Source organism: Mixophyes fleayi, chromosome 9 (genome assembly GCF_038048845.1).
Source record: "Mixophyes fleayi isolate aMixFle1 chromosome 9, aMixFle1.hap1, whole genome shotgun sequence".
Taxonomy (NCBI): Eukaryota; Metazoa; Chordata; class Amphibia; order Anura; family Limnodynastidae; genus Mixophyes; species Mixophyes fleayi.
The window spans coordinates 103,538,033-103,550,600 of record NC_134410.1 but is presented as its reverse complement, the minus strand read 5'-3'; positions in this window follow the sequence as shown (position 1 = coordinate 103,550,600).

Here is a 12,568-nt window from a genome sequence, read left to right as displayed (position 1 = left end):
GACGGGTGTGTAGGAGAAGAGAGTGATCAACAGTGTCAAAAGCAGCAGAAAGGTCCAGGAGAATGAGTATGGAGACATTTCCCTTAGACTTTGTAGTATGTAGATCATTGATCACTTTGTGAGAGCAGTTTAAGTGGAAATTTGGGGGTGGAAGCCTGAATGCAGAGAGTCAAGAATGGAGTGAGAGGAGACTGGCAGTTGTACATTAATTGTTTAAGTAGTTTAGGAGTCAAAAAGGAGGATAGAAATAGGGTAGTAGTTGGAGAGAGAGGCTAGATCGAGAGAGGGGATGAAAGCATATTTAAAGGGAAGATGGAAATGTTCCAGTGAAGTGACACAGGTTGAAGAGGTGAGCTAGAGGTGGACATGCAGGGGGGGGGGGGAAAGAGACATTGGGAGGGAATATGGTTGAGGAGACAGGTTGTAGGATGAGATGATGAGGATAATGCAGAAACTTTGTCTTCAGTTGCTGGGGAAAATTAATTAAGGGTGGATGGTGGTAGATTGGGTGGAATTTGTCATGGAGAAATATCTTGTCAAATTGTGTCAATTTTGCCTTTGAAGTAGGTGGAAAAATCAAGGGCTGTGAGGGAGGAAGGTTGAGGAGGTGCTGATGGACAGAGAAATGAGTTGAAGATGGCAAAGAGGGTTAGAAGACTGGGTGGATATTAGAGATTTGAAGTTCATTTGTTTTGCAATTGAAAGGGCTGTGCTGTAAGATAAAAGGATGAATTTATAGTGATGGAAGTCGGGAAAGTAACAAGATTTTCTCCAGTGCTGCTCTGCAGTGCGGGAGCATATTTGGAGGTAATGTAATGGATCTGTTTGGTGTTCCATGGTTGGGGTTTGATTTGTTGGAGACTCTGTGGTAGCTGGACCTTCATTGTATAGGGATAAAGTGAGTGTTTTCTTATAAAAGAAGATTATGGCAGAACAATGAAGTGATAGGAGAAAGTAATTGTTTTAATGAAAATGAGAAGCGGATTGGGTTAAGAGTTCTTTGGTTTTGCTGGGTACATTTGGGTGCAGGGGGGAGGGCATTATGGAAGCTGAGGCTCAAGGAAAGGAGATTGTGGTCAGAGAGTGGGAAGGCTAAGTTGGAGAAGCTAGGAATGGAGACGGCAAGGTCAAGGGAGTGTCTTTTAGAGTGGGTGGGATAAGAGCTCCACTGGGAGAAACCAAAGGAGAAAGTAAGTGAAAGAAGTTTAGTGGCAGAAGAGCCATTGGGATTATCAATGGGAATGAAATGACCTAGTATGAGTAGGCAAGTCAAACGATAGCAAATAAGTGATCAAAGCCAAAAAGTTGCCAAGGGATTGGAAAACTGGATCTGGGGGGCAGAAATGATAGCAACACAAAGGTGAAGAGGATACAATAGATAGCTAGTGTGGATTTCAAAGGAAGAGAATGAGAGGGAGTGTTCAGAGGGTATGACTTGGAAGGTGCAGCTTGGAGAAAGTAAAATACCTACTCCACCACTGTGTCTGTTTCTGGGTCTGGGAGTGTGGCTGAGGAAGTTTCCCCTGCAGGTGAGTGCTGCAAAGGATGTAGTGTCAGAGGAGGTTAGCCACGTTTCTGTAATGGCAAGGAAGTTGAGGGATTTAGAAATGAATGAATCATGAATGGATGCAATTTTATTATAAACCGATCTGGCAATCAATAGTAAACAGAAGAAGGAAAGAGAGGGTAGTGGAGATATGTGGATAAAGGTTGGCGGGATTGCAAGAACAGTGGATGGGAAGCTTTGGGGTGGAGTGAGAAGCGTGAGCAGATAATGGTGATATGGCAGTACCTCATTTTCACAAAACCTTAGCAACAGCGAAGTGGCTCCAGAGAATATTCATACTCCACATAGACTTCGATGTCAGTCGTGGCACACTAAAGTAACATAAAATCTTCAAAAACGTTCCCATAAAGCAGAACGTCACTGGCGTAAATTTCGTACTTCTAATGATTTCTTCACATAAACTTCTATCTAACTATTCCTATCGAAATGCTCTGGACACTGAAAGCAAATATACTTCCATTCACTCATCTCTGCTCAGGTTTCTTACTAGAAATGCCTTTTTAACACATTTAAAACTCTTCTCAATGCTCCCACCTCAAAACCTCTGACTAAGTGCCAAGGATCTTGCTACCAACTTCAAGTACAAGATTGATAAGATCAGACGAGAAATGGTATCATCTTCCTCAACAAACAATCAGCTCAATTCCTTCCCAGCACCCTCTGAAAGCCTCTCTTCTTTTGATCCCACAAATGAAGATGAAGTATCTACGCTCTTCTTATCTTTCTCCTTTATCTTCTGTCCTCTTCTCTTGATCTTATACACTCACAAATTGGTAGATCTCTGTCCCCTGTGCTCATTCCACCTCTAACTAAAACATGTAATCTCTCTATCTCTCTCTGTCAACTTCCCGTCATTATACAGTACAAGAACGCAGTGAATACTCCTATTCTGAAAAAACAAAATTCTGAACCAAACTCTCTCTTAAATTGCCATCCCGTATCTCAACTCCCATGCCCCATTAACCTTCTAGAGACTTACCTGCACTCGACTCACACGATTCCTTTCTGCAAACAACTTTTTGGATCCTCTTCAGGCAGGCTTTCGTCCACAACACTCCACAGAGACTGCATTGACTAAGGTTGTCAATGATTTGATCATTGATAAAACTAAAGGCCATTACTCTCTTCTAATTCTCCTGGATCTTTCTGCTGCAATTGAGACTGTTGACCATTCTCTTCTCCTATAAATGCTACAATCCTTAGGTCTTCCAGACACTGTCATATCCTGGTTCTCATCCTACCTTTCTAATCGATCTTTCAGTGTCAATTTTTCTGGATCCACCTCCGCTCCACTTCCTCTGAGTCCCGTAAGGCTCAGTACTAGATCCTCTGCTGTTCTCTATCTATACCACTTCTCTAAGAAAACTAATAAGCTCCTTTGGATTTTAGTATTATCTCTATGCGGATGATACACAAATTTATCTATCCTCTCCTGTTCTCTTGCCATCTGTGTTGTCCCGTGTTATTGACTGTTTTTCTGCCATTTCATCCTGGATGTCCTCTCGCCAACTCAAAATCAATCTTTCACAAACAGAGTTAATCCTATTTCCACCCACTAACAAAAATTACCTGCCTCACATTTCTATTTCTGTTGTCAACATGACCATAAATCCCACCCTGCAAGCTCGCTGCCTAGGTTTAGTCCTTGACTCAGGACTATCCTTTGTTCCCCACATTGACTCTTTATATAAATCATGTTGCATGCATTTAAGAAACATTTCCAGAATACGCACATATTTTACACAAGACACTGCATGAATTGTAGTTTTTGCAATCTTCATCTCCAATACTGACTATTGCAATTCCCTCCTTACTGGTCTTCTCTTAAACAGACTCTTACCCCTACAATCTATTTAGCATTTAGCATGTAGCAGCTAGATTGATTTTCCTTGCAAATCATTCTTCCTCTGCTGAACCACTCTGTCAGTCTTTACGTTGGTTGCCTGTTTTTTACTGAATCCAATTTAAAATACTTCTACTAACCCACAAGGCCATATCAACAAAACAGCACCAACATACATCTCTTCACGTGGCTCAAAATATCTCAAGATCTGCGTCTCTCAATCTGACTCTCAGTACATGTTACCATTCCCGTTTACAGGACTTTTTTCAGCTGCATCCACTCTATGGAATTCCCTACCTCACACAATAAGACTTTCCTCTAGTCTACAAACCTTCAAACATTCTCTGAAAACCAACCTCTTCAGGTAAGCTTATAATATTCCTCAACTAACCTTTTAACCTCTTTAGGTTAGCCTATTACCATCCTTTACACAATTCACCCAAGACAACAACCCTCTGACACCATGACCAACATTGCTGTGTAACTGGATCTTATAGCAAACAAATCACTTTTTACCTTTGCATATTGGCTGGACCAATAGGCAATATGTAAACTTAACCTCATGTATCTAACTCCCATTGTCCAATAGATTGCAAGCTTGTGAGCAGGGCCTTCTTACCTTTTTATCTGTAATACCCAGTATTGTTTATAACTGTGTTTGTCCACAATTGTAAAGCAACAAGAAATTTGCTGGCTCTATATAAATAAATGGTGATGATGGTGATGATTTCACCAGTAGCCAAGAGAAGGAGCAGGGTGAGAAAAAGTACATGCAAGGATGCTTTGTGGATGTAAGGTTTATTTCTGTTTATGTAGGCTGCTGAGTGTGGTGGGTGCAGGAAACAAAAGAGTTCATGTGTGCAGACTAGTGGGGAGGGAAGCAATGAACGTGAAATAATAATAGGAGAGGGAGAAATGGGATAATGGATAGAGAAGAGAAGTTTGTAGAGAAGTATGGTGAAAATTAATAGGATAAAGAGATAGTGAAAATTGAGTAGGTGCATCATGGAGAGATGTGGATGAATGTGTGTTAGCTAGGGAAAGTAATGAGAAAGTGGGAAGGAACAGTTGAGCCAAATAGTGCAGGTCAATGGAGGAAGTGAAGGGCAGTAGAGTAGGCATTTTCTGCATCTCTGACACAACGTGGTCCAGGATGCTGACAGTTTGGTGCAGAAGGTCTAGCAGCCACACAGAGATGGCAAAAGCAATCACAATTAAGATCAGTGGGCATTTTGAAACAACAATGAAAATTGAGTTCTGTGGGTCCCACAGCTGAAAAGAGATGGTTGATCAGGACAAATTCAATTACGTCTATATTTAGGGATGGCCACCACACAAAACGGGACAATAGTTTCCATGCTTTAGCAATTCGAGGGTGACCTGAAGTTTGTCAAGTATGGTGCTCTGACGCCACCACTTTCCTAAGACCAGCAGGAGCAAATAACAGCTTAGCGGGTGTTTCTGGAGGGGGTTGATCTTCCATTAGTGACAATTGAGTAGAGAGATCCTATGTGAGTCCTGCTATAATGGATGTAGCAGAAATAATAGATAATGGTTCAGACTTAGGAAACTACACTATTATGAGTCATTTGTGCCAGGAGTTTCAGTAGGTGTGAAAATCATAGTGTAATGGGGCATGGTCTATTACATATTCCAGGTGTCCATTTTGAGACATGGGATACTAAAGTATTATCTACCACGATGGATACTCAATTCTGTAGACTACAGAGTGACAGGTGAAGGTATTATCCAGTGGGTTAAGAGGCCCCATGGGAATGTTGGCATTGATTGTTTAAAAGAAAGATATATTCCGAAACTGAGAGAGGTTAGATCTTGGAGAGGGAAAAGACTTATCCAACCCTGAGTCATATACAGTATGAAAATCCTCAGCAACTATTAGATTTATGGTTTCCCTCTGGCCCAAAAAACATGAAATACTAAAACAAAAAAGATTGATGTTAGGAGCACAAATCTTGAAAAAAGTATATATTGCATTAAGAATTGTGATATCTAAAAACAAGTAAAACATGTTAAAGAGCATAATGTGAAATGAATAAAAAGTGCTTTAACTCATTTTTATTTATTTCCTCCAGTGTTAATGAAGAGGGGGACACCAGGCTTCTACTGTTTACTGGAAAAGGCAAATGTAGTGTGTTTAATTCAGAATGTATTGAGGGTTTGTGAGCCATAAATTATAGGGTTTTGGATAATATCACTGATACCAATTCAAGAGACACGTAAATGGAAACCAGCCCTAGCGAATATGTGGTTGGAGAGACCCTGGTAGTCGAAGATTCAAATTTGGCCACAGTCATTTCAAAGGATCCTTAAATAACTTTTCATTTTTTATTGATCAAAGACATAATAATGAGAGATATCTCTTTAACAGTATTATCTTCTGTGGGTGACACCAAGGTTCTGTATGGTAACAACTGATTTACACACTTGTCTATTAGTCATGGTTCTAAGGATAACTTTGTCCTTAACATGAATCCCATGTCGTTTAGAAGTGGGGGTATCCAGTTAATTGTGAAATAGATCTTACATACTTAACAAATCTATACTGCATCTACTTAAGACCTCTGGCAACTTAAATATATTTACATTTTTAGCTGTGAAAACAAGCTAATGATAGATTTTGGAGATATACTACTGTGGTTATAGCCCTAGTCAAAAGTAAATTATAATTAGTGAAACATTTTCAAATATACTTTTAGATAAACAGGAGCAGTTTCTGAGGATTTGGGAAGCATGATTTCATTATATTACTTCTGCACCTGTTTCTATCTTGTTGATTTAAGTTTTTGGTCATGAACCATCCAGGTGATGGAGGAAAGCATTTTGACCCCCTATGTAACCTCTTACCCTTTTTTCTCTCTTGCATTCTATTTTTTCTTTATTCTCTAGTATGTCACACTATTACTTTAATGAAGTAATATGTAACTAATTGCTGATCATGTAATTTTGCTAACAAGTACAGATGTCTAAAAGATATTACGTTGAGACTGCTTAATGGAATCATTTCACTACCTTTTTAATGTGGTTAAATGTTTTCCTTAGTATGGCTAAGGGTAATGGTTAATTGAATTAGTTCTTAAACTGCCTGATATGTGTATTAAAACAAAGTGAATGAGAGATGAGTTGTTTGGCTAATATATATAGGTGCACAAAATGACTGTGTGCTGTTCATCCAATATGTCTATCTCTTCAGATAGGTGATGTTTTTCTGAGCCTCAAGTTGTCTGACAAGTAAATTCAGCACATTAATATGCTACATACTTTGGATGGATTCTGATTACCCCATGATCACATGTTATCGAGTTGCGCTGGGTGTGCATCACCATGTTTTGCCCAGTGGGTGGCCTGCACAATCAGGAAGTAATTATAGTTTCTGGCTAGTATTTGCCTGGCTCTTTCAGTCGGCTGTCTGGGGAATGTCTATTCCAGTCCCTTGTGTATAGAAAGGCTAGCAAAGTTAATAAGATTTTTTTTTTCTTTGAACAAAGCTAAGAAGTTGTCTGCATTGTAATATGCAATTATACCATATGTAGAGGAGGAGCTGAGATTCTGTGACAGAGCTTAGCAACATCATTCTGTGAACTCGTGTTAACCTTATCCCTGCTGTGGGCTCAAGTGCACTGCAAAGCAAAATACACAGCATTACACATTTACTGGTCATTCTACTGTTTCAGAAATTCTAGCATCTAAAGCAAAGGAAAATTGTATTATGTTTCTGCTGGTAATGCTATATATGGCAGTGTAATTCCAATTTACATGGGTCCTTTTTAGCTGACCCCATTAAGTGGTATTGCTAATGGTAACGGAATGAACTACAAATTGAACAGGTAGGGCTGGAATAGCTATAAATAAAATAGGATGACTTTTAGGAAAAACTGATCAGATTTAGCTAAATAGAAAGCAATTACTAACAACCCATAATCTTGCTCATATCCATTACCTTAAAAGAGCCTTTATCTAACCTACAGATGAGTCAAATTGTTCGACTCGCTTCAGTTTGCATTTGGCTGAGAATAAGAGATAAGCATTTAGCCTTATCTGACCTTATAATTTGTGTTCTGCCCCAGAATTCCCTTACCATCTTTATTCCACTCAGACTTTTCCCTTATTGTACCTTAAGCACACCACATAGCAGAATACATTTACTCTGTCATCATCTCAGCTCTATTTATAGTCTAGCAATTGGACAAAATACAAAACATACAAATATGGTGCAGAATGCCATTCCGCAGAAAGGTTAAACAAAGGCCGAACTGCAAGATTGCATTGCCGCAATTTTGCACCTTTTGTGAACACCCTGTTCCACCACAAAATTTCATTCACGTGAAAACTCACCACAACTTTACTCGTCTCTAGTCTCGTTCCCACTCTACAACATATTTTTCTTATATACAGAGTGGATAAAAGTATGTTTATTGACTTTTTTAAGACAGTTGGTGGACCTCACATATTCTATACTGACCTTGCAGATGATTGATCTGTGTTATTCATCATCATCATCACCATTTATTTATATAGCGCCACTGATTCTGCAGCGCTGTACAGAGAACTCATTCACATCAGTTCCTGCCCGATTGGGGCTTACAGTCTAAATTCGCTAACATACACACACACACAGACAGACAGACAGACTAGGGTCAATTTTGCTAGCAGCCAATTAACCTACCAGTATGTTTTTGGAGTGTGGGAGGAAACCGGAGCACCCGGAGGAAACACACGCAAACATGGGGAGAACATACAAACTCCACACAGATAAGGCCATGGTCGGGAATTGGACTCATGACCCCAGTGCTGTGAGGCAGAAGTGCTAACCACTTAGCCACCGTGCTGCCCCTGGTATTGCCTCATGAGTGATAAATGCAATGAGAAGTGTAAGAATATATTTAAATTATTTAAATTAGAAATACCTCCGATGTTAAAGGTATTTTATGCCGTTGGAGATGCAGCATAAAGTTCAATATCAGGTGTTCTGGTAGAATTCTAAGTGATATGAAAGGTTTGTGCATTTTTCCAATGCTTCCCTTATATAAATTCATTATTAATTTTTCCCTTATATAAAGTACCATGGTAGTCTTTACAAAACAAGGCCAAATTACAATGAAGTCCCATGGTATGTTCGTAGTTTTCCACTATACTTTTTCACAAGGGTGAAAAAAGGTAAAGAGTCCACCCTTAATTACAGATCATAAATAGAAAGATTCACCAGTGTTAATGAGAAAAAGTGTGTTCTGGACTGTCATACTTTAGTCCCCTTCGCAGTCGCTTGCTTTGAGTATTGGTGTATGCAGATCTGCCACCTCCTTCACTTTCTAACAGTATCACAGTGCCACCCTGCTTCAGGTATATTCAACTCAAGCTCAGGGTTCATATGCCACTACAATAAATCTCCACAGGCCATTTATACACATCAGTTAGGATGTCTAGCCTTCTGGGCTATCACAAAACCAAGGACAAGCATACAGGTCAAATAAAAATTAGATATTGAAGAAAGGGAGGGCTGGCAAATTTTAGCCTGGAGGGCAAGACTCGACTCAGCAGCCTATTAGGAACATTTTAAAGGAAAAAAATGCAGATGGCCCAGTCACCCAGCCCAAGGTAGCCCACTATGTCACCGGCCTGGGGGGCAGATTCCCCTCTTACCCCCAGCCCAGCCTGCTCCTGACCATATGTATTCTTACCTTTCACAAAACCTTGACGGTATCAAAATAAATTTTAGAATATACAACTCTGTCTGCAAGGAATATATTTTAAAACACTTACTTATTATACAGTACAATCACTCTAAGACTAATACACTGAAAACTCAATCTGAAATCACCAAAATCAATTACTATTATGTGTCATAATAAAAATTCAGTACATTCCACATATAAAAAGAGAAAATAGTATGGCACCTCATCTGTATAGTAACTCTATAGAATTATTTTGATACATACATGATTTTATCGCAGGTAAAAATACATATACTCAGACTTATCAGACTGTGTGACTGTCCATAAATGACAATATAAAAAACATGCTTAAACGAGTAAGAGGCTACCTGTTGGATACGTGTTCAAGAAAGCTCAAAGCAACACCCAACCTAAAATATCAGTTGTGTAAGAAAGTGCTACTTCAGACACAGATATACATGTTAAAAATTCTGGCAAGCGCTAAATTACTATTCATGTCGCAAGAGATCACAATAAGAATAGCAGTCTTACAGCAAACATTGGTTTTATATTATGACAAAGTATATTATGGTTTATTATCAGTATGCTTTCAAAGTAATTCCCATTCCCTTTTTTCACTGTAGATGAGCATTCACTTTAAATTGAGCTTGAAATTGCAGTCAGTGCTCCCTGCAACTATTTTCTGCCTCTCCTAATATCCTACCTGCATTGTAACAATGTATTTTATCAATCCGGAGGGCTGCCTTAATTAGCTCTAAATTGGTATATATGAGATAATGAAACCCCATACTAGTTTTGCTGGTGATTTTCTAAACCTAATTGTAGTTTATAGGAGCTACTATGTTGTTATCTATGCATTAATAAAATAGTGATTTTCAAAAGACCTCCAACATTTCCCCAATCAGATGCATATTGAACATAATATAATTAAAGCAGCTCTTCCATAAATTGCCTTCCAAATATTGTTTGTTGTCATGGAGCTTGGGACATACTAAGGTTCAACATGCATTCAAGTTGCTCATAATGTGGTTGACATTTCTCATTACTGTGATGTGGGCTAATTGTTCCCTATGACACATGCTGGATGACCATGATAACAACTGTTCATCCTTTTGTTTCTTATCCATGGTATGTTTTATTTTCAGTAAGCATAATTATATACTTTGTGTACTCTCCACTTATTACAGTGATAAATGATTTCTATTTTTGAACAAAATAAGTGCGGTAACCTCCTGGGGAGAGCGACAAGGTGTCTAGGGGCCTGATTCATTAAGGAACTTAAATTAAGAAGTTTCTTATTTCAGTCTCCTGGACAAGACCATGTTACAATGCATGGGGTGAAAATTAGTTTTCTGTTTTGCATATAAGTTAAATACTGACTGTTTGACTGATTTTTCCATGTAGCACACAAATACTTGATAGCTTATTTGTACATTGAAATTTAAAGTTGATATTTGTGTGCTACATGGTTTTGTCCAGGAGACTGAAATAAGAAACGTCTTAATTTTCTTAAGGAATCAGGGCCTAGGTCATTAGGAAAGGGCAGACCCTGAAAATTTTGCTCTGCTTTCCGAAGGTTGGCCTCTACCCAAGACGAGCCACCAATGCACTATCCCACATATCAAATATCCATTCCTTCCCCTCACCTCTCCGCAGGGGAGGGCTGGCAAATTTTAGCCTGGGGGGGGGGGGGAAGACTCTACTCAGCAGCTTATTAGGAATATTTTAATGGGAAATAAAATGCAGTTGGCCCAGAGACCAAGCCCAAGGTAGCCCACTATGGTACCAGCCCGGTGGGCAGATGCCCCCTGCCTCCCATCCCAGCCTGCCCCTGCCTCTCCGCCCTTCCTTCACCTCCACTGTGTTCCTTTCTTCTCTTTTTCTTTGATCTCCAGCACCTACTTAACTTTGCACACTAACCAGAGACCAGAGCAGCTTCTTCACAGATAGTAAATAAGGGTCTTGATGGGCTATTATTATTATATGGGGGTGTATTAATGCTATCTGGGGGAGGTGTAATAATGTCATCTGGGGAGTTTGTATTAATGTTTTCCAGGGAGTTATTAATGTTATCTAGGGGTGTATTAATGTTATGTGGGAGGTGAATTAATGCTATGTAGATGCTGGTATGAGAGATATAGTAAAGTTAGGTGGGAGTGTAGTAATGTTAGGTGGGGGTATAGTGATGTGGGTCTATATTAATGTCAATTGGAGGCTGATGTGAGGGTGTATAAAAGCCATTTTGGGGCTGATGCGGGACATGTATTAATGCTATATGGGGGCTAATGTGGCGTATTAATGTTTTGTGGTAGCTTTTTCTTAAATATGTGGGTTGTCGGGGATTATCATTGTTATGTTGTTTATCTTTAAAAGATGTGAAAGCTGGTAGGTGTTGTTGATGGTGTGATGTGGTGGTGTTTTCTTATTTGTGGGAGCTATTAATGCAATATGGGACCTCTATTACATAATAATGTTGTGATTTGGACTAATTATATACACTGATCAGCCACAACATTAAAACCACTGACATGTGAATAACATTGATTATCTTGTTACAATGGCACCTGTCAAAGAGTGGGATATATTAGGCAGCAAGTGAACAATCAGTTCTTAAAGATGATGTGTTTAAAGTAGGAAAAATGGGCAAGCGTAAGGATCAGAGTAACTTTGACAAGGACCAAATGATAGAAAGTTATCAGAGCACACAGTGCATCACAGGTTCCTGTGTATGGATGTGAGTGCCAGAACTGGACCATGGAAAAATGTGGCCTGGTCTGATGATGATGATCATGTGGACAGCCGGATGCATGTGTGTTGTTTATCTGGGGAAGAAATGGCACCATGATGCCCTATGGGAAGAAGGCAAGCGGAGGCAGTGTGATGCTCTGGACAATGTTCTACAGGGAAACCAAAAAACACTAGGGGCTAGATTTACTAAGCTGCGAATTTGAAAAAGTGGGGATGTTGCCTATAGCAACCAATCAGATTCTAGCTGTCATTTTGTAGAAGGTACTAAATAAATGAAAGTTAGAATCTGATTGGTTGCTATAGGCAACATCCCCACTTTTTCAAACCCGCAGCATAGTAAATCTAGCCCTAGAACTTGGCACTCTAGAACCCTCTATATAAATAATGAGTCATACACAAAGGGAAGAATGCTATATGGACACAAGCTGCAAGAATCTCAATTAGTTTAATAACATATAAAAAAAAAATATTACAATGATAACAGTCACACAGAAACTAAGCGTCACATACGCTAACACCTCTCAATAAAGGCTATAGCAACAGAAATAGTCATCATATGAGAGCTAATAAATACTTAATAAACTATAAAGATTGAGGTATCCAATTCCCCCAGGTTCTGGCAGTCCTGTTTTGTCACCAGCTTGACGCTCTATTTAGATACCGATATATATTTTTGAGTTGGACGTGCTATTGATTATCTAATTTTCATGTTTGATTTAT